The sequence below is a fragment of the Phalacrocorax aristotelis genome, chromosome 5, assembly GCF_949628215.1.
Source record: "Phalacrocorax aristotelis chromosome 5, bGulAri2.1, whole genome shotgun sequence".
NCBI lineage: Eukaryota > Metazoa > Chordata > Aves > Suliformes > Phalacrocoracidae > Phalacrocorax > Phalacrocorax aristotelis.
In genome coordinates this window covers 2,947,121-2,969,144 of record NC_134280.1, presented here as the reverse complement: position 1 = coordinate 2,969,144, position 22,024 = coordinate 2,947,121, and the positions used below count along the sequence as shown (strand labels likewise).

Here is a 22,024-nt window from a genome sequence, read left to right as displayed (position 1 = left end):
TGAGCGTCTGCAAATCTCTATGAGATAATTCCTCACTCTGCCTACATTGCATTGAAAATGCAAGTGCAGTCGATTTGTTACTCAAGGCATACCTCAAGCCTAGACTTCGGAAATGATCGGAAAGGGAACTCTCATTGGTGCAGCTAACAGGGTAATTGCTGCAGTAGAAGTCCTGCTTGGGTTGCAGAGTAATTCTGTAAGAAGTTGGTGCTGGAATTGATACAACCTGGTAGCTAAGTTTATGCCAGGGTTCATGGAGGAGGCCTTGGGGATTTCTAAATGTTTATTTCTGTAGCATAGTTTTGAGTCAGTTCTTACAGTTTAATCTTTTCTGTTTTAATAAAAATGATTGAAATGTGTTTTTCAAGGTAATTCTTAATTTTTTGGAGATAAGTATTTTGACAAAACTTTAAAGGATAATACTCCCCCACATGTGACAGCTGCACATCACATCATGTGGACGGTTGCATATTCGTGTCTCTGCTGGTCAGCTACGGAGCTTAGTTGTATATTGTTGTATTTAAAGCTCTCTACGGGAATACTTTTTAAGTGTAACTAAACACAGTGCAGGTTGCAAAAAAGGTTAATATTAAAGTTCTTCAAATAATACCAGGAATTTAAAAAGCAAAAACTGTGGTATCTATTTTGCTTTAGATAGGAACAAAAGAAAACCCAAATTGTTTTGACTCTTTCTCATGCTGCCTCACAAAGTTTAGGCCAAAAACTGTGCAAAATTATCAGTCACTATACAACCTGGTTTCATATGGGTTTTTTTTCTAAATCATTAAAGAAAACCTATAATAATAAGTGTTAGAAATGTAAATAAGCATAAAGTCAGTGTCTGAAGAAACTCGAATGTCCCCTGCAGCAGCTAGTTAGTAATTGCCAGATTGAAGTGAATAATGGGAAACATGCATTAGGTGGTAGAAATCTATGTTAAATTGTTTTTCGTGCTTAAAATATGTGGCCAGGTCAACATTAGTACAAATCAGCTCATTTTGAAGGTCTGCCTTTAAATTCATGAAACGGACGCTGCTCAGAACCCCCCCTACACCCCACCTGGCAGACACAGGTCTGGTTACTCAGGTTGCTCAAGGAGAGGTGAGCCACGGCGGTGCTGTGCTTCTGCAGCTCATGATTTAACAAGGACTTTCTCCAGGTGGGGCAGAGATCATCTTTGAGTCTGCTTAATTACAACTAACCTGGCCCCGCACGCAGAACAGTGTCCCTAGCAGAGCTCAGGGACAGCTAAGGCTGGGGCTCGGGGAAAGCATGGGTGATAACACTCAACGCTTTTGAGAGGCTTTGTTGGAGAGCCCTTCAGGTGCTGGATGCAAACCTCTAGGGTTGCTGTCACCATTTTTGCAACACCTTTCTCAGTGACTGAGCTGCTGGCTGGAGGATGCTCTCCTGCTATGGATAGAGCTGTGAGCGAGCTGGCACAGCGGGGATGCTCTCCTGCTATCGATAGAGCTGTGAGCGAGCTGGCACAGCGGGGATGCTCTCCTGCTATCAATAGAGCTGTGAGCGAGCTGGCACAGTGGGGATACTCTCCCGCTATCGATAGAGCTGTGAGCGAGCTGGCACAGTGGGGATGCTCTCCTGCTATCGATAGAGCTGTGAGCGAGCTGGCACAGTGGGGATGCTCAGGCGCTGCCTGGAGACCTTGGACAGGCAGACCAGGAGCAGATGTATTGATGATGCTTTCGTATTTCAAATCTTGTCTGATACCCCGTTTCTAAAGAGAAGGAAAGGGCTGACATGAAGATACGCTAACGATGGCAGCAATTCTCCGTCATGGCCTACTGATGTTATTAAAGCCACTTGTACTGGGATCTGTGTTTGTGAAATACGCTGTGCAGACAGGCTCTTGTCTGTATGTGCCTTATCCTAAAGTCTCTGGTATGTTCCCAGCACCTCCCCATCCTTGAGCAAGATGAATAACTATATTTAATCTAGCCAATAAGATGCATAAATTAATAACCATCCTGGTTACCTTTAAGGTGCTAATAAGGATGACAATTAGGAGCTAACTACAATTCCCACTGTTAATTTAGGGTAAATTTAAAAACACTGATGCATCAATATTTATGTATTTATCTTTATAACTTGATCTTGAATATGGACAAGGGTTGTTTAAACAACTATTCAAGAAAATGCTTAATTGAGGAAAGCACATCTCTCTGTAAGGCTGATGAGCTAATTTTAAAATGTGCTAGGCACATTCAGTTACTCATGTGGTGCTTTTCATATGGCTAATGAGAGATGGGGGGAAGTTAAACCCAAGAGCTTTTGAAAATCTATATTTCAAATGTTTTATGATCAACTTTAAATCACTTCTGTGCTCAGCGTAAGGTGCCTTGAACTTTGCTTCTGGATGGAATTACTATTAAATTAGTGAGAAAGATGCCTGTATAATATGAATATATGTTATATAAAATTGTACAGTATATTTTTATAATATATTACTAGGATATTATAGAAAATATTTTTATATCTTTCTGTGAACATATATTTTTTTATATATACGTGTGTGTGTGTGTATTTAATAGGAAAGCACCTCTCTGTCAGGAGACATAGGAAACAGAAGGGTTGTTTGGGATTTGTATTTTTTCAGCCCTTCATTTTATGTTTTCAAACTCAACTGCAGTTACCCTCCTTACCTGTATAAGACATGCACACGTCTGCTCTTCAGAACATCCAAGTCTGACCAGAGGAGAGAAGAATCCCATTAAAAGAACAGAGAGATGAAAGGGAGAAAAAAGTTAGACCTTCAGATCGTGTTTAAGGATGTATTTAGGCAAGACGTAGCACTATGCTCCTGGTGGCAAAGAATGAGTTTCATCACGAGGATTGTTCCGTTATGACTGTGCCAGTTTGTGGCCTGGAAAGATAGATCTGACAAAATTCCCCTCCAAGACTTAGTAACTGAAACCCTAATTTCATGAATTGTTAAAACTGTGCTTTAGGTGCCTCGTTTCGTCGCTGTTATGGTGGCTCTTCGGTTGCTGTGCATCATGTTTCTGTGCAGTGTAGGTACGGGTTGATTTGCCACCTTGCGTATCTGCTTTCTGGTCACAAACGTCCGCTAATTATCATTACCTTTCTTGCTCTCTTTTGACAGGTCAATTCCACTTAGCATGTTAAGGACTGTCATTAAGTCACTAGTTTCTTTTTTTCCCCCCTCTTCAACCTGATCCACATCCTCTTCATCCTGCGCTTCCTACAGCCATCTGCAATGCACCGGTCCCAGGTATTTTGAGCTTCGTAGGATCTCCACGTGTACAGAAGTGTTCGGCTCAACTCTTCTACAGATACTTGTACAATGTATTTAACATAACCATCTAAGTAATGATAGGAAGTCTGCCGCTCAGAATCTCTCACTGACTGCGTTTGACCCCTTGGCGCTGGTTAGGTTGGGGCTTCTACACTCAGATTGATGCTTTTTCGAAGTCTTCTGTTGCATCAGTAAATCCCGACTTCTGGCATCAAAGAATTAATTATTCAATGACCAAGTGCCATCAAAGGCAGGTGATTGTGCTCTGTCATGACTGATTTACTGTATAATATACATATTATTTTATATTTTTAGGGGATGAAAATGTGCTGCTATATGGTTTAATTTTACTGCTTACATTTTCAGAAGTAAATTTCCCCAAAGAACCATTTGTAATATCCTGATAAAATCTTTGGACTGTGTAAAATAACCTTTATTGCAGTACCTGGTAAAGATCAAACGGGATGCAGAGAAATCTGTTAGTATAGATCTAGGTTTTGAAGTTTGGTAGTTACATGAATATATCTGTGTGACCTATCTTAAAATTAAGATCTGATCTGCTTGTAGTTCTCCCTACGGTGGTGGGTTTTCCTGGAGTGTGATGGCTAGCCATGTGTTTGTAAGCGTTGTTCTCTATGAAATTTTGAAGACTTTCAGAATGCTGTGGAAATCTTGTCTTGGAAAAGCTGACAAGCATCCCCCCCCTTTCCCCTTCCCGCATGCCTTCGGCAAGCCCCGATGCGTTCACACCGGAATTCAGATACCGGAGTGAAGAGTCCCCTACCAGAACAGACGCTACCTTAAAGAAACAAAAGTAAAAGTTCCCGCAAACCCCCAGCCCCTACCTTAAAAAAGTTATATAGAGAGAGTCCAAAAGGAGGTGAGAGTTATCTACTCGAGCTGTCCTTTGCAGACCAGATTTGGGAATACGTTTGTTAGGAGGTGAGGAGCAAACTGCAAGGGGGAAGGAATGTCTTGACAAGTTACAATACGCAAGTCGTCCCACGGACGGTCGGCTTGTGCTCACGGAGCTAAGGATGAGACCGCTTGCCTGCCTTTCTTGGATCTCTCTTGTGCCAGACAGAAAGTTTCCATCTTCTCAGCAAGGGGGCACTGGAATCGTTCTGGGAAGGTTCCGCTGGCAGGCAGAAGCTACCGCTCCTCCTCCCTGCCACCACTTCTGCGTCACACACACACACACCCCGTCCGTGTTCAGGTGTGCACAGTCCGCAGCGTCGCGTCTTAACGAAGCGTGGATTCTAGGAAGGTTACGGCCGAGCATAGCCCTCTGGTCTTGTTTTGCAGATGTTTGCTCTTATTTCCTTTGAGATTGATTTTTTTTTTTTCTTCACTTTCTGAATGTGTATTTTGGTAGATGTAGAACTATTTAGTCAACGTAGAGCGACTTGAAAGATTGTGAATTGACTTTAGATTTTTTTTTTCCTACTGAAATTATTTAGGTTGTTGCAAAGTAAGTTGGACTTAATTTAACTGTTTTTTTTAATGTTGCACTATTTTGGGGAGCATTTTGCTAAAAATATTTAATGAAGTTGCAAATTTGCATGTATTTAATTTATTTTGTATTTTCCAAAGTTTTTATATTTTTTTCTTTCTTTATGTGCATGTGCACTGCCAGAAAAATGAACTGTGAACTTGCCATATGCAATCTTTAATAAAGTTACTAATTCAGAACTACTCTGTGCTATCTTATCAGCTGTTCGGAGCTGACATTTGTACTATGAACTAACAATCCTCTTGGTTTGGTTCTAAAAGAGTTGTCTTGGAAAAGATACCAAACTTAATGCTGTCAAAGATTTTGTATTGTAGTAAAACTTTTCATTCTGTCTCTCAAATTCAAAGTGTGGTCAGGAAATATACTGTAGATGCAGCATTAGCTTAAAAAAGCTGTATTAAGTTCCTCGCATCATCACCATTAGTTATGTCTGGCAGCTTAGACAGCTTTCTTCAGCTTGAGTAATAAGTTAGCTTTGACATCTCTTAATTGTGCTAGTGCTGATCAGCCAGTCAGTTCACCTAGCTGAAATAATGTAAGGTTCTCCAAGTTAACTTTTACGTCAAGGCTGCAGGAGCACTTTCTAGAACTGAAATGCTGAAAAGATGCCTGAGGCTCAACTGCCCCCCAAGAAGTACAGAAGATAGTTACTCGATTGGAAATTCTTAATTCCGTCGATTGAACTTACTCTGCTTATCTCTAGATTCTTGGTTTGTAAGCCTGTTTTAATTAGGCGACTTAAGTTTGTATTGAGTATTGTATATTCAACTTTTCTACCATTTTTTAGTCTTACACATTTTATATACAGAAATGGAAACCACACATCTGCTCTGCAGAGATCAAAACCTGTCTCCTGCCATTTCCACTATTTGATGCTATCTTACTTTCTTCACTCTTTGAATGTTGTGTTATATTTATTCTAGGCTAATTTTAAAGTTGTGATTTGTGTAGCGCAGATTAAATTTCCCTTTTAAAATGTCATGCATGGGACAACTTCTGGTGGAAATACTGTTCACAAATGGAGAACGTACTTCAGATGGAACTAAAGTGCATATTGTTCTTTTTGCTAGTAATTAAAAAGTATTTCCTGCTCGCTTGAGCTTCTCTTAATGATATGTTCAAATATCTTGTGTTTGTCCTTGAGTTCACGTTTCATCAACTTGTTTTCTGGAAAGCAAGGGAAGTTTTAAACCTGGAAAGATCTTGGCTGATGCATTTTTTTAAGTTTGTATTTAACTCAACAAGGGTGAGAGTGGATTATCCTGAATCTATCGGAAACTAAAAAATAAGTCACAAAAAAAGTCAATAATTTCTGCCTACAGAACCTTGTGAGTAACTTAAAATTTCATTTTATAAAGCCAAATGGACTAAGATGCACGTTTGCCTGAAATTTTGACGAAGGGAAGTAAGCAAAAGAAAGAATTTTAAGCTGAACATTGTTTCATTTTGAATAAATGAGTATTTAAAGCCATTTGGGTCACGCAGGCCCGAACGGAAAAGGAGGCCTGATCAAATTTCTGTTATTGGAGAGGAAAGACACTGGGTAAACACGAATGAAATACATCTCGACAGGAAATGGAAGAAATCAAAACATAATTTGGCAGGATAATCTTAATCTACCCTTGCTTTGATTTCTTTTATCTTCACTGTGCCTGCCTGAACTGCGAGGCGCACTGGAGAACATCCGCTGTGCAGGATGGAACACCGCTCGCTCCACCAGTTCCCCTCTCGCTCTCACCGTCTTGTCCATTGAAACACTTTTCGTTGTGGGAGAACCACGGGGGTTGAGGCATTCTGTAGAATTATACATGTCTAGTTTGTAAAGTGTGTAACGTGTACTGCAGATGTGTATTCTCTGGGCTCTATGTATCTTTACAGTAGTGTTCAATTTAGGAAAAAAATAAATTGTGGACACGTTTTGCTGGTAACAAGGGGAAATTTTTTGCCATTGCATCAAATGATGCTGAAATGTATTAAACTCTTGATAGCAGACCTGAACCCTCCTTCCCCCATCCCATGGAGATAAGTCTTTTATCTTCGTTCTAAAATTCTATCAGAGATGGATGGATACACTGGCAGACTGCATGATGTATCATTCAAAAACCGTGGAAAATAAAATTGAACTAAACTTTGCGGTGTGCGTGTTGTGTGACGCGTTATGTACAGCACATCTGTTAGAGGGGCGCGCTGCCCGTGCCCGTGCCGCGTGGCAGCGACCCGTTCAATGGAGCTGCGCTTCAGGCGGTGCCGGAGTCCACGTCTGAGGCCTCTGGATTTTAGCTTTTCCTCTAAATGTATAGGAATTCATTGGATGGCTCGCTGGGAAATGAACACAGGGGGTTTTGTTTGGGTTTGTTTTCTGTTTTTAATAAATAATTGCATCTTCTCTACCACCTCTCCATGGAAATCTTCCTGCTTCCTATTCTTTTCCAGTAGCCTGGAGGATGACGGGGAGATTTACCCTCTGCATGCATTTCCATTTGTACAGGGATGTTACACTCACTTTATATACAGTGTAATGGAGCAGGGTTCCTGCGTCCTCGCCACCTCCCTTAAGTCACGTTCAGGAGCTTTATAAATGGCTTATTTTCAGTAATTATTACTCTGGGCATTTCTCAAGTCTGTTGTTACTTTCCTACGCAGCAGTGCAAATTGATGGTGCTCCAGAATTTCTGTAGGAGTGGATGGCTCTGGTTTTGCTGCCGAGTAGATTTCTAACAAGGATGACGTGGGTCTGCATCGTTGCTTACATACGCTCCTGCTGCTCTCGCTTGGGGCCCGCTAGGAACCCAGAAGCGTTGGAAGCCACTTAGAGCCAGGCTCTCTCAGGGTTCTTGCTGGTGACGGGTGGCCGATGGTGGCTGATGGTCAGCGTGGCAAGTACAGGCCTCAAAGAGCTAGGTGAATGCCACCCAGCAACCACGCGTGTAGGTGCACTAATATAGTCATGATTAACCCAGTATGTTTAGTAGGGCAGACCACTGTCCTGGCAGACTCAGAAATTAGTCTGTTTAAATTGGGAGTCAATTGTTTCTAGATGAGAATGACCTTTGGATGGTGCTACTGCCTGCAGAATGCAGAGCTTTGGCTCCATCAGGCCGAAGGGGCTTTCCAGTGTAGCTGGTTCACATTAGGGAGCGTGGCCGGGGAGTCCCGAGCATTCCCCACTGGTGCTGCCGAGGAAGGCAAACGCTGCGCGCTGCCACGCCACAGAGCTTTTTCCATGAATCAAAAAGATGCACCCTTCAAGATCTCGAAGATAAAGCTTGTGCCTGGAGGATGAGCTCAATTATAGAGCAGACTGTTTGCAAGTATCCCTACAATTTCATTTTCAGAATGTTGGGTTGCATCAGTTAATTAACTATCAAAACAACATGAATTATTGTATCCATTTCCAAGATTCAGCTTACGCAAGAGTACGGTGAGAAGGAAAGGATAGGTGTTTGCATCCCTAGAAAAACGCTCACTGTGTATCTAGTGATGAAAATACTTCTTCGCTAAAACTTATATTACATTTATCTTCCAGCAGAGCTAGGCTCAGTGGGGACTGTATTTATTCAATAGTTTTGGCTTCAAAAAGCCAAAACTTTATCAGCTCTTACTTCACATGCTTCTGATGCTTGAGTGAGAGGGATGCCTCGCCCCACAGCCGGACCTGCGGCAGTGGGGACGGTGATGGTGGATGGAGATGGCGATGCCACCTGCAGAGCCCCAGCGGGTCAGGGGGCTTTCAGGAGCTGCTGAATGTCAAGTCTGTTCCCCAGGGTAACGTTGGCAGCACATCTGAACTGCAGGCTCCTGGACTGTCAGATTTCCTTCACATTGGCTTGAAAGCAGCGCTTCGTAATTTTGAGTAGTCTCAGTGCCGATGCCCAACGTCTCGAGCACTGCAAAGCTGACTGACAGCAAGGAACGCGTAGACCGAGCTCCTCGCTGTCTGAACGCCCGCCTGGAGAGCTCCTACCTCACAGCACACCGCCTCCCCCCGCAGCCGGTGACCCACCGGCACCGTCGGCGCCAGGGCTCCGGGAGGGCTGCCTGGGCCCCGCGGGGAAGCCCACCCTGCCGCGGGGCGGGCGCGGGGGTGTCCGGGCCGCTCCCTCCCCGCCCCGGCCCCACCTCCGGGCCGCCGGCGCCGCCCGCCTCCCGCGGAGCCAGGGGCGCCGCTCCCGCCGGACCCGAGCGGAGCGGAGCGGCCGCCGCCTCACGCCGAGCCCGCGCCGCCCCCGGGGACCCGCGGGCGTCCTCAGAGGGTGAGTGTCCCCCGCCCCCCCGCCGCCAGCCCGGCAGCGGGGACCCCCGGCGGGACGGGAGGGAAAGGGACCGCCGGCGGGAGGGGCACAGGGGGATTCCGGGGTGCAGAGGGGAGGGAAGGGCCCCCCGCGGAGCGTGGCCGCCGGGGCGCGGCGCCGCCTTCACCTCCCCTCCGGGCGTCGCGCCCGCCGCGGGGCGAGAGGCGGGAAGGGCCGGTGGCCGGTGTCGGGGCCCAGGCGCGGCCGGGCCGGCTCCTTGATCCGACCCCTGCCCGCCTCGACGCCGCCCTCCCCGGCTGGGCGCTGAGCCCGGCGCCCCCCGAGCCCCGGCGGGAGCGGGGGGACGACTCTCGGCCCCCTGGCGTGGGGGGACCGAGCAGCCACGCTTGTGGAAGGAGAAGTGCCGGGTGCTCCGCGTCGAGTGCTTCAGATGCGAAATACGAACCCTGTTTTATAGGTGTGTTGTAAAATTGCAGTTATTACAACATTGCTCGCGATTATATAGCCGTAAAAAAAAAATTGCTCTTCATTTTTCACAGGTGTGTCAGCAAACTTTTCACTCTTCTTAAAAGTAAGCACGTTAGGCTTCACCATAGCAAATAATAAAGCATTAAAATAAGTACATAACGAGGCAAATACCAGTAACAGCCGCCCACCGTGGCAGTGCAGAAGCAGGTGCCGGGCGCAGGCTGTGGAAGCACAGCCCTTTGCGTGGCGTTTCCCCTGAGAATGGACGCCGGCGCCTAGAACGTGTTTCCTATACACGGATGCATATTCCTGTGTCAATATTAGGCCGTAAACTCCTTGGAACAACAACCAGCAGTGTTTGTGTGGTGTGGAGGGCGCCGAGGGCTGGGTTCTGTGCAAGGCCTATGGGTGCTCTGGTAATAGGGTTAATAAAAACAGTCCCGGGGTTGATGAGTGTACGCGGTTCACGCAGATAGAACTGGTTTGCAAGACTCGGCTGGTTGATTCCTAAGGGCAATCTCAGGAAAATAGGCTCATATGATTTCCCGTCTGTCAAGAGGGTAGCGCGGGTAGAGCCTGGAACCGCAGATGCAGAGATCAGAGCAATTGCAGAGAGCCATGTACTGCAGCCTCTTTCATAAATACAGTACTGGTAAGCCCAGATGCTCAGATAATGAGTCAAGTTTCCTTCCCTCAATAAACATGTTTTTGTTTAAAATAATAAAATATTAAATGCTGAGGTCGCTGTTTCTCAGGTTGGTTTTGAACCTCTAAGGTTAAAGTTTTCAAGCTTCTTCCGTAACTACAAACCTCCTGATGGTGACACCCCGCTCTGCCTCTCCTCAGATGCGTTTTTTAAGAAAAGGACAAAAAAATTGAAGGTTTACGATGACAATAAAGCCCTCCCTCGCGTTTGAGAGCATGTACGCCAATTTGGATAACGAGAATTCAAAGCTGAAAGAGTACGCTGTCGTTTTGGTGCCTGTGCCTCGCGTCGGCAGCGCCGGTCAGTACCCCGCTGAGCGTGGCCAGGCCACGTACCGGCAGTGCGGTCCCGCAGGTGAATTCCAGAGGTAATTGTAGATGGATGTTTTATAGCATGGATGAAGGGAGTTGTCCTGTTTGTTACAGTGGGCATGGCTTGGTGATTCATCAGTCTTTGCACGGCAATACTTTTGCTCTTCTAGTCAATCCACAATTAACGTAGCTACCAGTGTTGCTGATGAGAGTCTTTCCCTCTTCTCGTCAGGAGTTACTTGCTTTAAGTCAATTAGCGTTTCCCAGCGTGATAATTGCCGTGTTCTCTTCGCAGCCGGTCGCATCCTCTCAATGACACCCCTTCCAGAGTGGATATTCTTTTTTGTCAGAGCCACATCTCCAACGCTTGACATCTGACATTCTGGCTGCGTGATCTTAACTGTCAGGAGTCCGGAAATCCTGTAATCAGCTTATGTAGGATGGATCCCGTGCACTGATCCTCAGAATGCTTCTGATTAATTCCATCCTCTGGCTGGGACCAGGTGCTGGATGCTTTATCTGGCAGAAAGAAAAGAGGGCAAGCGTAGCCAAGGTGAGGGTAGATATGGTCTCTTTGTCGGGGAGGCGTGCAGTTGGCAAGTGTGAGGTGCTGCAGGGGAGAGAAGCTGTGTTACAGCAACGGGCACCTTTTCCTGCACCCTTGGGAACTCTGTAGAAGAGACACCTGTACCTTGCTAACTCATAGGCCGATTCACGCTGCTTAGTCGATTTGCCACGATATCTTCCTGCCATGTTTTCCATTTTCCCAAGCTTCAGTTGTGGCAGAAGAGAGAGGGGCTCTTTCCTTTTGTACTGCTTATACAAGTTGGGTCAATTTTGTAGGAGAGCTCTGAAATCAGGAGTTGCAAACTTAGGTTATGAAACAGAAGTCACCAAGACTGTTGTGTGTGCTGTAGTACAGCGCATCCTGCCCATCGCTGCTGGGTGCTTCCAGTGCAGACAGCAAGTGAGGAACTCAGTAGCAGAGGTGAGAGAAAGGGAATGACACCACCTTATATATTAAGGGTGCTTAGTGTCTCTCAAGGAGGGCAAGGTGGTTGAGGGGTGAAGAATTTTCCAGGACTGTCTATCATTTCTCAGTCCAAACGGGCTCTAAGCTATGCCAAAAAAAACCCCTACCTCCTCTCTACCTTACTTGTTTGATGGGTTTTTTAAAATAAAAGTCCTCCATCTTAAAAAAAACATTGTTGCAGAAATTCTGATACTTCAGAAATTCCCCTTTTTTTTTAACCTCAGAATTCCTGAATATCTACTTTGCTTTCTGCATATCCAGTACCTGGATTTTGTGGATTCAAAGGAAAGGAATGCTTCGGTTATTTGTGTGTGTGACTCAAAGGACTTCTGGATGAGGTGCATGTCTAATAGTTCAGAAGTGGTGCAAAGGTACGTACGATAGTGCCATGCCAATAAACTTCGGAAGGAATTTCAGATTGCAGCTTTCCTTAAGGATCGAGTTGTCTTGTATGATGCATGTGTTGTTGGCAGTTATTTCTCCATTAATTGCTGTGAGAATCTTTTAGTCTAAATAAGAGGCTTCATCTTCCAGACTTTGCATGTGCTTTCAGCAGGCATCTGAGTACAGGGCTGGTTATTCTGAGCGCCAAATGTTGAAATGAAGGCTCGGCATAACTGCATTTGTTGTTTTTCTCACTCAGAGCCTAGCATCTGTGAGAAGCCAGAATGCAAGGCACGAGCTACGATCCGTTTTCACATTGAAACGGCACCACTCTAGCTATGCCAACCAAACTAGGTTGGGATTTCTTGCCTGAAGCTTGGGGCTTTTTGATGTACCTGGTTTGAACTACAGGCTTTGGCAAGGAACCGAATTAGGGTTAAAATGGCATTCACTTGGTGGTTTTTGTCTACATTTTGCTTTGATATTTAAACAAATCTAAACTGTAAAACCTGCTTGAAATAAACTGACAAACCTCATTGTTAATATCGCTTTACAGATCTGGAAATGGGCAGTAAAGGATTAGAGCATGGGTCTTTCTGTTAAAAGAACTTGGCTTTAGCCATATTCTGAAATGCTAAATGGTTCTAGAGAAGTCATTTATCTTCTTTTTACCTATTCCTTGTCTCATTAGTGGGAATAATGATGACTTTTCTATTTCCATGATTTGCTGTGAAAATTGATCATTTCGTGAAGAATTCTCTGTGCAAACAGCACCGCAATGATAGCGTTATTAAGGGTGCCAGTTCCACCCCAAGAAATTCAAGCATGTTGAGCTTCCCCATGTTTTGGTCTAACCATGTACTGCAGTGCATATGAAAGGTGGAATTCTCACCTGTTAAAGATGGCGATCAGTCAAGTGGAGGTGGTGGGAAAGTCCGGGATGAAGGTTTCCACTTGAAAGTTTCTGTAAACCCTGTAGCGTGTCTAGAAAAAGTTATTTTCAGTGTCAGTCCAGCTTTAAACTAAATTATCAGAGCATTTAAACTCTATTTCCTTGTCTGTTTTTTCTCTCAGTCCATAAAATGGTTTGATAACAATCCCATCTCTCAGAAGTGTGTAGAAGAAATTGTCTGCTTATCTGAAATGTTGAGGGGAAAAAAAGCAGCATTGTACTGTAGCAGTGCTGTTTATTAATCAGCGAGTTTTGCAAAGTCACTGTACCGTGGACTAGGACCTCACTAGCAGTCACAAAAATTAGTTTGAAGTTTATATATGTGACACATTCACTGCTGGTTGAAGCTCATCCTGCCCTCAGTGCTCCTGCTGGAGGGTTGTGGACTCAGATCTAAAGGCAGGGCTGCATTTGGAAGAGTTCCCTACACCCTTGCAGTCTAAATGTGCTGGGTTGGCCAAGACCTGTTATTTAAGTGTTGATGCTAACCCACCTTGTTTGAACCATCATGGCTTGCAGATCAATCAGGTCGTCATCTCTGAGGTGACCACCTGAGCTGGGGAGAGGAGGAGATTGCTGCTCCTGGCAGGATGCTGGCCGGGGCCAGGGGCTGTTTCACTGGCAGCGCTCAAGCCAGAGGAAGGTCCACTCCGTCCTGCAGAATGTATCTGCTGACTAGCTTCATGGAAAGAAGTCTTCATCCTTCATTTTTTTAAAATAGGAGGTGCTTGCAATAAGTAGGTGAAAAATCATATATAAATAGATTGAACTTACTGCTTATTTAGCATTTTGAATATAGTTCTTTACACACTCTTAATTTGTTTTGCTTGTAAATCAGTGTATCTGTGAGAACTGTTTTCTTTCCTTAGCCAGCCCAAGTAACCTTGTTGTTTTTCTATAAAGAAATGTGTCTACCTTCCCCGTAGCCTAAGAAGCTTACACTGGTATTTCCAAATGACGGAGAAGCTGAGACTGAAATCCTTAGGCCTATCTTGGGTTACATAGATTGGAAACTAACACCACTTGTAAGAGCGATACTTGATTTGTATCTTTATATTTGCCCTAGGTTTAAATGCAAGATATTGTAATTTCTGTCTGTTCTTTAAATAGAAATTTAACAAACGAAAAAACCCTCCATAAAATACTATCTTTAGTGGTGTGTAGGCCCTCGGTATAATCATCCCTTCCAAAATTGCTCCATGAAATCTTGTGGCGTACTTGTGGATTATCTCTTATTTGTATCTGAAATACAATGTAGTGTTCACACTCTGGACTGCGGAGTGCGTTTCAGAGTTTGAAGGAGCAGGTTGCCATACTAGACTGGCTCATAACCTCAGATCTGTAAAGCTGCCTCTGGCAGTGATGAATAACTAATGCTTCAGGGAAGACTAATATCCTCTATTATGTGCCTTCCCAATTGGGTAATGTCAAAAACAGAAAGATGGGCGTAAGATTATCTTTCTGACCCCTGCAAAGCATGCCCTGAAGTGTGGTGATTACCCTTCTCAGAGTCTAAACACGCAGAAGTGCAGATGGTAGTAGTTACAGTCATCTAATCCTTTTTCTGAAAAATGCTGCCCCAGCTTTGTCTTGATGTGAATAAACCTGTTGTGGCAAATTGCACTAATTCAGAGCTCAACTTAATACGCAGAAGTGGAGCTAAAAGCTTATGAAATAGAGAGAAATACAGACATATGTATCTTGTATTGCCGAGTTTGCTGACGCGGTAAGCATTATGTGTTTCCACTCAGCGCTTAAAACTTTGTTTGCAGGTGCTATTTTTGCCTTAGACTTAAAACTTCATTTACGGCCACATACGAAGAGTTTTGGTGCCAAATAAGGAGTACGTGTTAGATGTGAGCTTAAAGAAAGGCTGGTCCTTAACTAACCTGATCTCTGTGACAAGGTGACCCGCCTAGTGGACGAGGGAGAGGCTGTGGATGTTGTCTACTTGGACTTCAGCAATGCCTTTGACACTGTCTCCCACAGCATCCTCCTAGAGAAGCTGGCAGCTCATGGCTTGGATGGGGTACACTCTTCGCTGGGTAAAAACTGGCTGGATGGCCGAGCCCAGAGAGTTGTGGTGATGGAGCTAAACCCAGTTGGCAGCCAGTCACGAGTGGGGTTCCCCAGGGCTCAGTGTTGGGCCAGTCTTGTTTATTAACTTTATCAATGATCTGGATGAGGGGACTGAGGGACCCCTCAGTAATTTTGCAGGTGACTCCGAATTGGGCGGGAGTGTTGATCTGCTCGAGGGCAGGAAGGCTCTGCAGAGGGACCGGGACAGGCTGGATCGATGGGCCGAGGCCAGTTGTGTGAGGTTTAACAAGGCCAAGTGCCAGGTCCTGCCCTTGGGTCACACCAACCCCAGGCAACGCTCCAGGCCTGGGGCAGAGGGGCTGGGAAGTGCCCGGCGGAGAAGGCCCTGGGGGTGCTGGCTGACAGCCGGCTGGGCATGAGCCAGCAGTGCCCGGGTGGCCAAGGAGGCCACCAGCCCCTGGGCTTGTGTCAGCTCTGGTGTGGCCAGCAGGAGCCGGGCAGGGATGGGGCCCCTGTGCTCGGCCCTGGGGAGGCCCCACCTCGAATGCTGGGCTCAGGGTTGGGCCCCTCGGGACAAGAAGGCCCTTGAGGGGCTGGAGCGTGTCCAGAGAAGGGCAGCGGGGCTGGGGCAGGGTCTGGAGCACAAGTGTGCTGGGGGGCGGCTGAGGGGGCTGGGGGGGTTTAGCCTGGAGAAGAGGGGGCTGAGGGGAGCCCTTCTCGCTCTCTGCAGCTGCCTGAGAGGGGCTGGAGTGAGGGGGGGGTTGGTCTCTGCTCCCAAGTCACTAGTGATGGAACAAGAGGAAACGGCCTCAAGCTGCGTCAGGGGAGGTTTAGGTTGTATATTAGGAGCCATTTCTTCAGCGAAAGGGTGGTTAAGTGCTGGAACAGGCTGCCCTTGGCAGTGGTTGAGTCACCATCCCTGGAAGTATTTAAGAGACGTGTAGACGTGGCACGTAGGGACATGGTTTAGTGGTGGTCTTGACAGTGTTAGGTTTACAGTTGGACTCGATGATCTTAAAGGTCTTTTCCAACCTGTACAATTCTGTGTGTATTCTGTTTGTAAAGTGTTGATGTTCCTTCTTTCAACCCGTAACTAAGAAAATCCATTTTAGCTGTAGTTCCTAATGGCCACGTTTTCCTTAGCTCATAGTGTCGTGGCTGCAGAGCACCAGGTGGGTGTGCAGGCCCCGGCACTGTTCTCTGGCTGGGGTCATCGGTTCTCCTTGAAGTCCACTGTCTCCATCTGTTGTGCCTGGTTCAAATAAAGTAACATCTTCCTTAGATTCATCATTACAGCTGTTTCTGTAGTTTCCAGCTCTTTGCGGTTACAGGACTGTGTAGGATAATTCTGTAACTGGCGTTTCATCCCAGAGTGGCAGGACAGAGATCATTATCAGATGCTTGATCTCAGCTATGCAGGGTAATGTGGTTCCTCCGTAAACTGGGTCTGCTCAAAGGGGAGGTCCTGTATCCATAATTTAAAGCTAAGCCTACAAGTCAAACGTTTAAAAAAATTAAAATTACAGTGGTTCTCTGGAACTGCCAGAGAACAGACTGGTTTCCAGACACTGGCGCACTGGGATTATAGAGTAAATGGCAAATTTTATTTTACATGCTATACCGGAGGATATGACCCTTTCTTAGCCTCTTTTTGGTACATGTCAATTTAACGTTCCACTTGTGGGGTGCAAGTTCAATGTAATGGTATCTCATATGCCTTATGTTGTTTGTAGAATCAAATCAGAGATTTTTATATAAACATGTAAAAAATATTTTCAAATACATTAAAAAAAAACCCCAAACCAGCAGCAGATTCTACAGAAGTCAAGAAAGCAGTCTGCTGGAACAAGCTAGGGGTGAGAGATGCTGGCACAGCAGCTGTTCCTCTGGGATATCAGTTATTAAAACGCCACGTGGTTGTAAGGGCTGGGGAATCTCCCTGTGCAAAGCTAATTCTGGATGCTAATTTCAGCCTTGGGGTGCATTCTGTTCCTCTTAATTTTTTTTTTAAGATTATCACAACACTGCCTGATATCAATCTAGCCTGATAAAATTCAAAATTCACAGCACAGAAGGGAAAGATGATTGTAGTTTGCAGTTTCAGGAAAGACCCTTCCTGAGATTTTTGGTGGTGGTGGTTTGGTTTTTTGGACAGTCCTTTCTCCCTTGGGAACTTCTACCAAGGATGCTTGACATTCTCCCCTGCTTCATACCACCATCTCCCGTGTCTGCCTCTCACCTTATTGAAAACTTGCTTCTGTTTTCTTTTCTAGCAGGCGATAACCCATATTTAGACCGGTACTTGCTAATAGCTGTTTGAGTAATGATCTTCAAATTGCAGCTCTCTGAAACTGTGGTAATGACTGCTTGTCACTGGGCAGCTACATCCTGATAGTATCATTTGTTTAATGAATGACTGTTGGATTTAATCTAGTCTGAGGGGTGTTTTTTGGTTTTTTTGTTTTGCTTTTAATAAGGAATTTTCTCTGATTGGATGCCATGAAATACATACTCTGTGCTTTCATACTAAGTTATTTTGGTTAAAAAAATAAATCTGAGGGATTTATTGCTTTAATATGTGTGTATTGTTAGCAAGGTACAACTCAAACCATGTATCCTGTTACACGCTGAGGTATGTACTGGAGTTTTACAGGAGTCGTTGAATAGTGGAAGAGGATTTGAAAATTCTCGCTCATTCATTAGATCAAAAAAGGATAATAAAGTGTTCGGCTTTAAAAGAGTGTCACTGGTAGGTTCAGGAGGACTTGTCTACCTCTTTCATTAAAGCATTTTGGAATTGGCTCTTTAGCTTCATTTGTTTGAGAGGAAAAAGGTAGAAAACAGCACTGGCTGCTGTCCTTGGAGGAGAGCTGACCACAGGGAACGTGGAGCAGCAAATTGTGTCAGTATATATTAAAAAAAAAGCAGTCTCACTGAGAGGAAATGCTGATTATGTTGCTTACCTACTTCTTCCCTTTCGGCCTACCCACATCCAGTAATGTTATAGTTTCTGTACGTTCTTGGTCCTAAACCTTTCGGTAGTCTGAGTAGTCTGACGAGGCTCTGCTAGCAACATCCCTGTGCCGGCGAGGTTTGTGGGAGCGAGGGTGTGTACGCATACCTGAAGCTATTTTGCGGTTCCCACCTGCCCCTGCTCTGTTGATTCAGTACACTTCTTTTGCAAGCTGGTTTGTTGAAATGATCCCAGTTCAAAATAATCCTATTCAGCAACAAAATTCCCATCTTTTCTTTCCCTCCCCGTAATGAGTTTCACATTTGGAGAGATTACCCCGTTTGCAAGACTAAGGCTAAAAAGAATTTACACTGCCACAAATTATGTCTAGTGTGGAAAAACTTAAAATAGGTGTTTAAAATATGAATGAGGTGTAGAAGGGCTGCAGATTTACAGCTAATCTGCACAGACTTGAAAATATCTCTTCTTTTCTCTGAAGAAACAAAGTGAAGTTAATAATTACTGTATAATTAGGCAAGAAGAAAGATGTATCAAGTGAGGTAGGATTTCTCCTTCTCTAGTTGTAGGAAGTGAGAGCTTCGCTGTGCAGAACAGATGCATACCTCTTCTGCCAGAATTGTGTGTAGGGCTGAGGGTGTCGTTTGAACTGTACACTGTAAGGCAGGAACTGTAGCATACTTAGAGTAATAAGGTTTTGTTGGAACCAGCCTGCTAATTTAACTAAAATCTGCATGGCTTTCTTTTTTTTCTTTCAGAGGTAGGGATTAAGGGCTATCATTGCCTACCTCGAGGGCCTCCAGGCACTGTGAATTCTGTGCTAAATGAAACGGGGATTCAGGGCATCTGGTGTTCAGGCTCACAGCAGTTCTCTATTTTTTAGTCCCTCAATACTGTCAATAACCAGCTTTTTAAAAGTATTTGTTATTAGGACTTTCAGCTAATAACACTTCCTGAGACTACTATACTATCTTAATCTCTAGATTTGTAGCGTATGCACTCAATACCGTGTTGTCTTGATAAGGACTTGTCATTGTATGGTATCTAACATGAAACATGATAGAGCGCAGTACTTTTCATAAACAGAATATCTGTTTATATATAGATATTTTGTTTGTGTTATGCCAGCTGTCTTCCTCATGTCCAAGTTAATCTGTTGTGATCATGTTATACCATAGTCTTTGTTTTGTCATGATTTGGGCAATAGCTTATTTGGTTATAAGAAAGTCTCAGTACTTCCTGTGTTCAGAGGAACTAAGCAGATTATATTTTCAAAATAATGAAGATCTCAGTCTGTATTATTTATGGATTTGTCTTGCAGAGAATCAAAATACAACTGGTTTGTGTTACTATAGCAGCTGCCATCTTGAATGGTGCCATTAGACTTGGACTGGAAACCTCTGGAGCTAAAACATGAGCTCAAGTAAGAGATACCTGCCCAGAGCCACCAGTGGATTCACCTTATGTGACTTGCACGCTTGTAGCTCATGGGTGCCGCAGGGCAGTGGTGTCAATGATCCTGGTGCTTGGTAGGCTGTGATTGGCAAGGGGTGTGTGTCTGGGCACCTGTCAGGAAGGAAAAACTACATATTGGTCCATATTCTAGGCTGATGCAGTTTGAATTTATCATTTTATTAGCTTGTGAGCTTTTGTGCTTCTCCAAGTAATAATTTTGATTAGACTTGCACATCTTGGGTAGAGTGCGGAACAGTGTGAACTGAAGACAGATTATCGTTGTGGTTGTTGTTGTCGTTCATTTGTTTTTATTGTGAGTTTGCTTGTATGCGTTTCACCAGGATGTGTCCTTCCTCAGTGATACCTGCCAACCGTAATCATTCCTGGCTGTGGCAGTAGGATTGATTGGTTTGTATAAACACTCAGCATATGTAAGATTTATACATTCCACCTGCTTGCCAGGATTCAGAATCTCAGTTCACTTAGAGCAGTACCTCAGCAATGGTGAATGTCCTGAGAGAATGCTGAAGTAGACTTTACTCCCTTTCCTGACCAACATTGACTTTAGCAACGCCCTAGTGATTCAACAAATAGATCACTGTCTGATGGGAAAGAATTGTTTGCTGTAGTTCAAAGCCAGATTTCAGATGTATAGAGAAATATTTCACTAAGAATTAATAGGAGAGGAAGAAAAGGCCTTTGCTGACATACTTCATTACCACAGGACTTATTTTTCCCTGTTAAAAATTAGTGAGCCCACCAGCCTAGTAGGGCATGCTTTAAAAAGGATAGTTATTAGTTGAGGATATTTGATAGAGAGAGGTTTCTTACCTTGTGCAATTTATGCCAAAAGATAAAAAGCATAACAATTCACATCAACTATTTTAGTGCATTACATTTTTTCTGTTACATAAGGTACGCAACTACCCAGATTTTTTGTCTGCATCAGGATTTGGTTTTCTGCATCGACTGAGCGCTGGCATGGGTTGCCCATGGAGGTTGTGGACTCTCCCTCCTTGGAGATCTTCACAAACTGTCTAGACACAATCCTGGACAACTGGCTCTAGGTATCCTGCTTGGGCAGGGCAGTTGGACAAGATGACCCCTGCCAACCTCAACCGTTCCGTGATTCCTGTCATCAGGTGGTTGGTTTTGAGTTGCTGGAAGGAATCATTTCTATGCTGATGCTCCTACAAGAGCTTGCTCCTGGGGCGTTTGCACTGGGTCTGGCTGGAATTGAGTTAATTTTCTTCATAGCAGCCCATATGGTTCTCTGTTTTATATTCGGGACTAAACCATTGTTGATGATGCACCCATGTTTTGGCTATTGCTGAACAGTGCTTGTACGGCATCAGGGACACCTCTGTTTCTCACTCTGTACCGCCAGCCTCCTTGCTGGGGGGGGCACAAGAAGTTGGGAGGGGACACAGCTGGGACAACCGACTCTAGCTGACCAAAGGGACCTTCCACACCATATAATGTCTTCAGCAATAAAAAACAGGGGGATGGGTGTCTTTTCAAGGCAGCTGTTGCTCTGGGAGTGGTTGAGCATTGGTCTGCTGGTGGGGTGTGTGTGAGTAATTCCCCTTCCACCACATATTAAACCTCCTTTATCTTGACCCACAAGGTTTTCCCTCACTTTTTATCTTCCAGTTTTCTTTCCCATCCCACTGGGGCAGGGAGGGAGCAAGTCTTGGATGGTGAATGTTTAGTTGCTCTCTGGTGTCAATCAACCACAAGGTTAAAGGAGGAAGAGGACAGAACCCAGAGACAAACTACAGAACCTAATCTTTGTGTTACCGTAGGTACCTAATGACAGGGTAGACATCCAAAGACTATGTTATTAGTCGTGTAAGGCAGGCAAAACTTCGTGCAAGAGCCTTGCACCCTTCTGCATAGCTTTTCCAGTCTTACCTGCTTTTGAGTTGGCTTGCCATTGGTGTGACCCACCTGGGAAAAGAAAAGCAAATGGAAGTAACCAACTTTTTCTTACTCTTAGTGAGATGGTGTGACTGACCTATAGCATTTCATCTCAACTTTCAGAGAAGGAGTGGCTTTTGGGACCGTTTCATTTGTCTTTTGCGTTTCCAATAAAGCAATTTTTAAAAGTGAGTAATGCTTTCTGGAGTGGTGGACATGCAGCGACAGTCGATAACCTGAATGCCTTACATGTTTTGTATTCTAGCTGCTCCTGGATTTTCAAACTGCTAGCCTCCACCCCTTCCTTGCAAAATAAGACCTTTAAAGCCTTTAATAATTGCAGCTGCAGGGTGGAATACTGCCTCCCAAAAAGCTGGATGACAAAACCACCCTTGGCTTGAAAGAGGCTGTGTTTCCACTTCTTTTAAAAAATGCACAGGGCAAACAGCAACTGTTCTGATGCCTTAATTCAATAGAAAATGCCTGAAGAGTTACAGTATGGGTCAGGCTTTTGAACAGACATCAGCTGTTGAAGCCAGATATTCTGAAAAATCAGTACAGAAATATAACTATAGTAGGTACAGGGAATCAAAAAGTAACAGGACCACTTTTAGTTGTTTCAAGGTTTTTTTTTTGCCTTGAAAATATGTCCTGAGGTGTCCAAACACTGGAAAATGTCATTGGACACATGAATTTATTTATGAACATTCTTTGTATCCCACTGTCATGCTAAAGTACAAT

At 44.5% G+C, this 22,024-nt stretch overlaps 3 protein-coding genes across 9 annotated transcripts in view; 2 read left to right on the top strand and 1 right to left on the bottom strand.

Moving 5' to 3' along the window:
* The window catches only part of KIF5C (kinesin family member 5C), an 88,600-nt gene extending 81,677 nt beyond the window's left edge, over positions 1-6,923 (top strand). Inside the window, exon 26 of one of the 3 annotated variants that reach the window (XM_075092758.1) lies at positions 3,125-6,923. The gene's annotated coding sequence lies outside the window, so the exon portion shown is untranslated. Of the gene's footprint in view, positions 1-2,969; positions 3,028-3,124 lie in introns of those variants that run through there. The other 2 variants (XM_075092759.1, XM_075092760.1) reach the window with 2 other exon arrangements.
* Positions 1-22,024, bottom strand: part of ORC4 (origin recognition complex subunit 4) — a 446,994-nt gene that overhangs the window by 338,773 nt on the left and 86,197 nt on the right. The window lies entirely within an intron of this gene.
* The window catches only part of LYPD6B (LY6/PLAUR domain containing 6B), a 58,058-nt gene continuing 44,838 nt past the window's right edge, over positions 8,805-22,024 (top strand). For all 5 annotated transcript variants that reach the window (XM_075092748.1, XM_075092753.1, XM_075092752.1 and 2 more), the window contains exon 1: positions 8,805-9,043. The gene's annotated coding sequence lies outside the window, so the exon portion shown is untranslated. The remainder of the gene's footprint in view (positions 9,044-22,024) is intronic.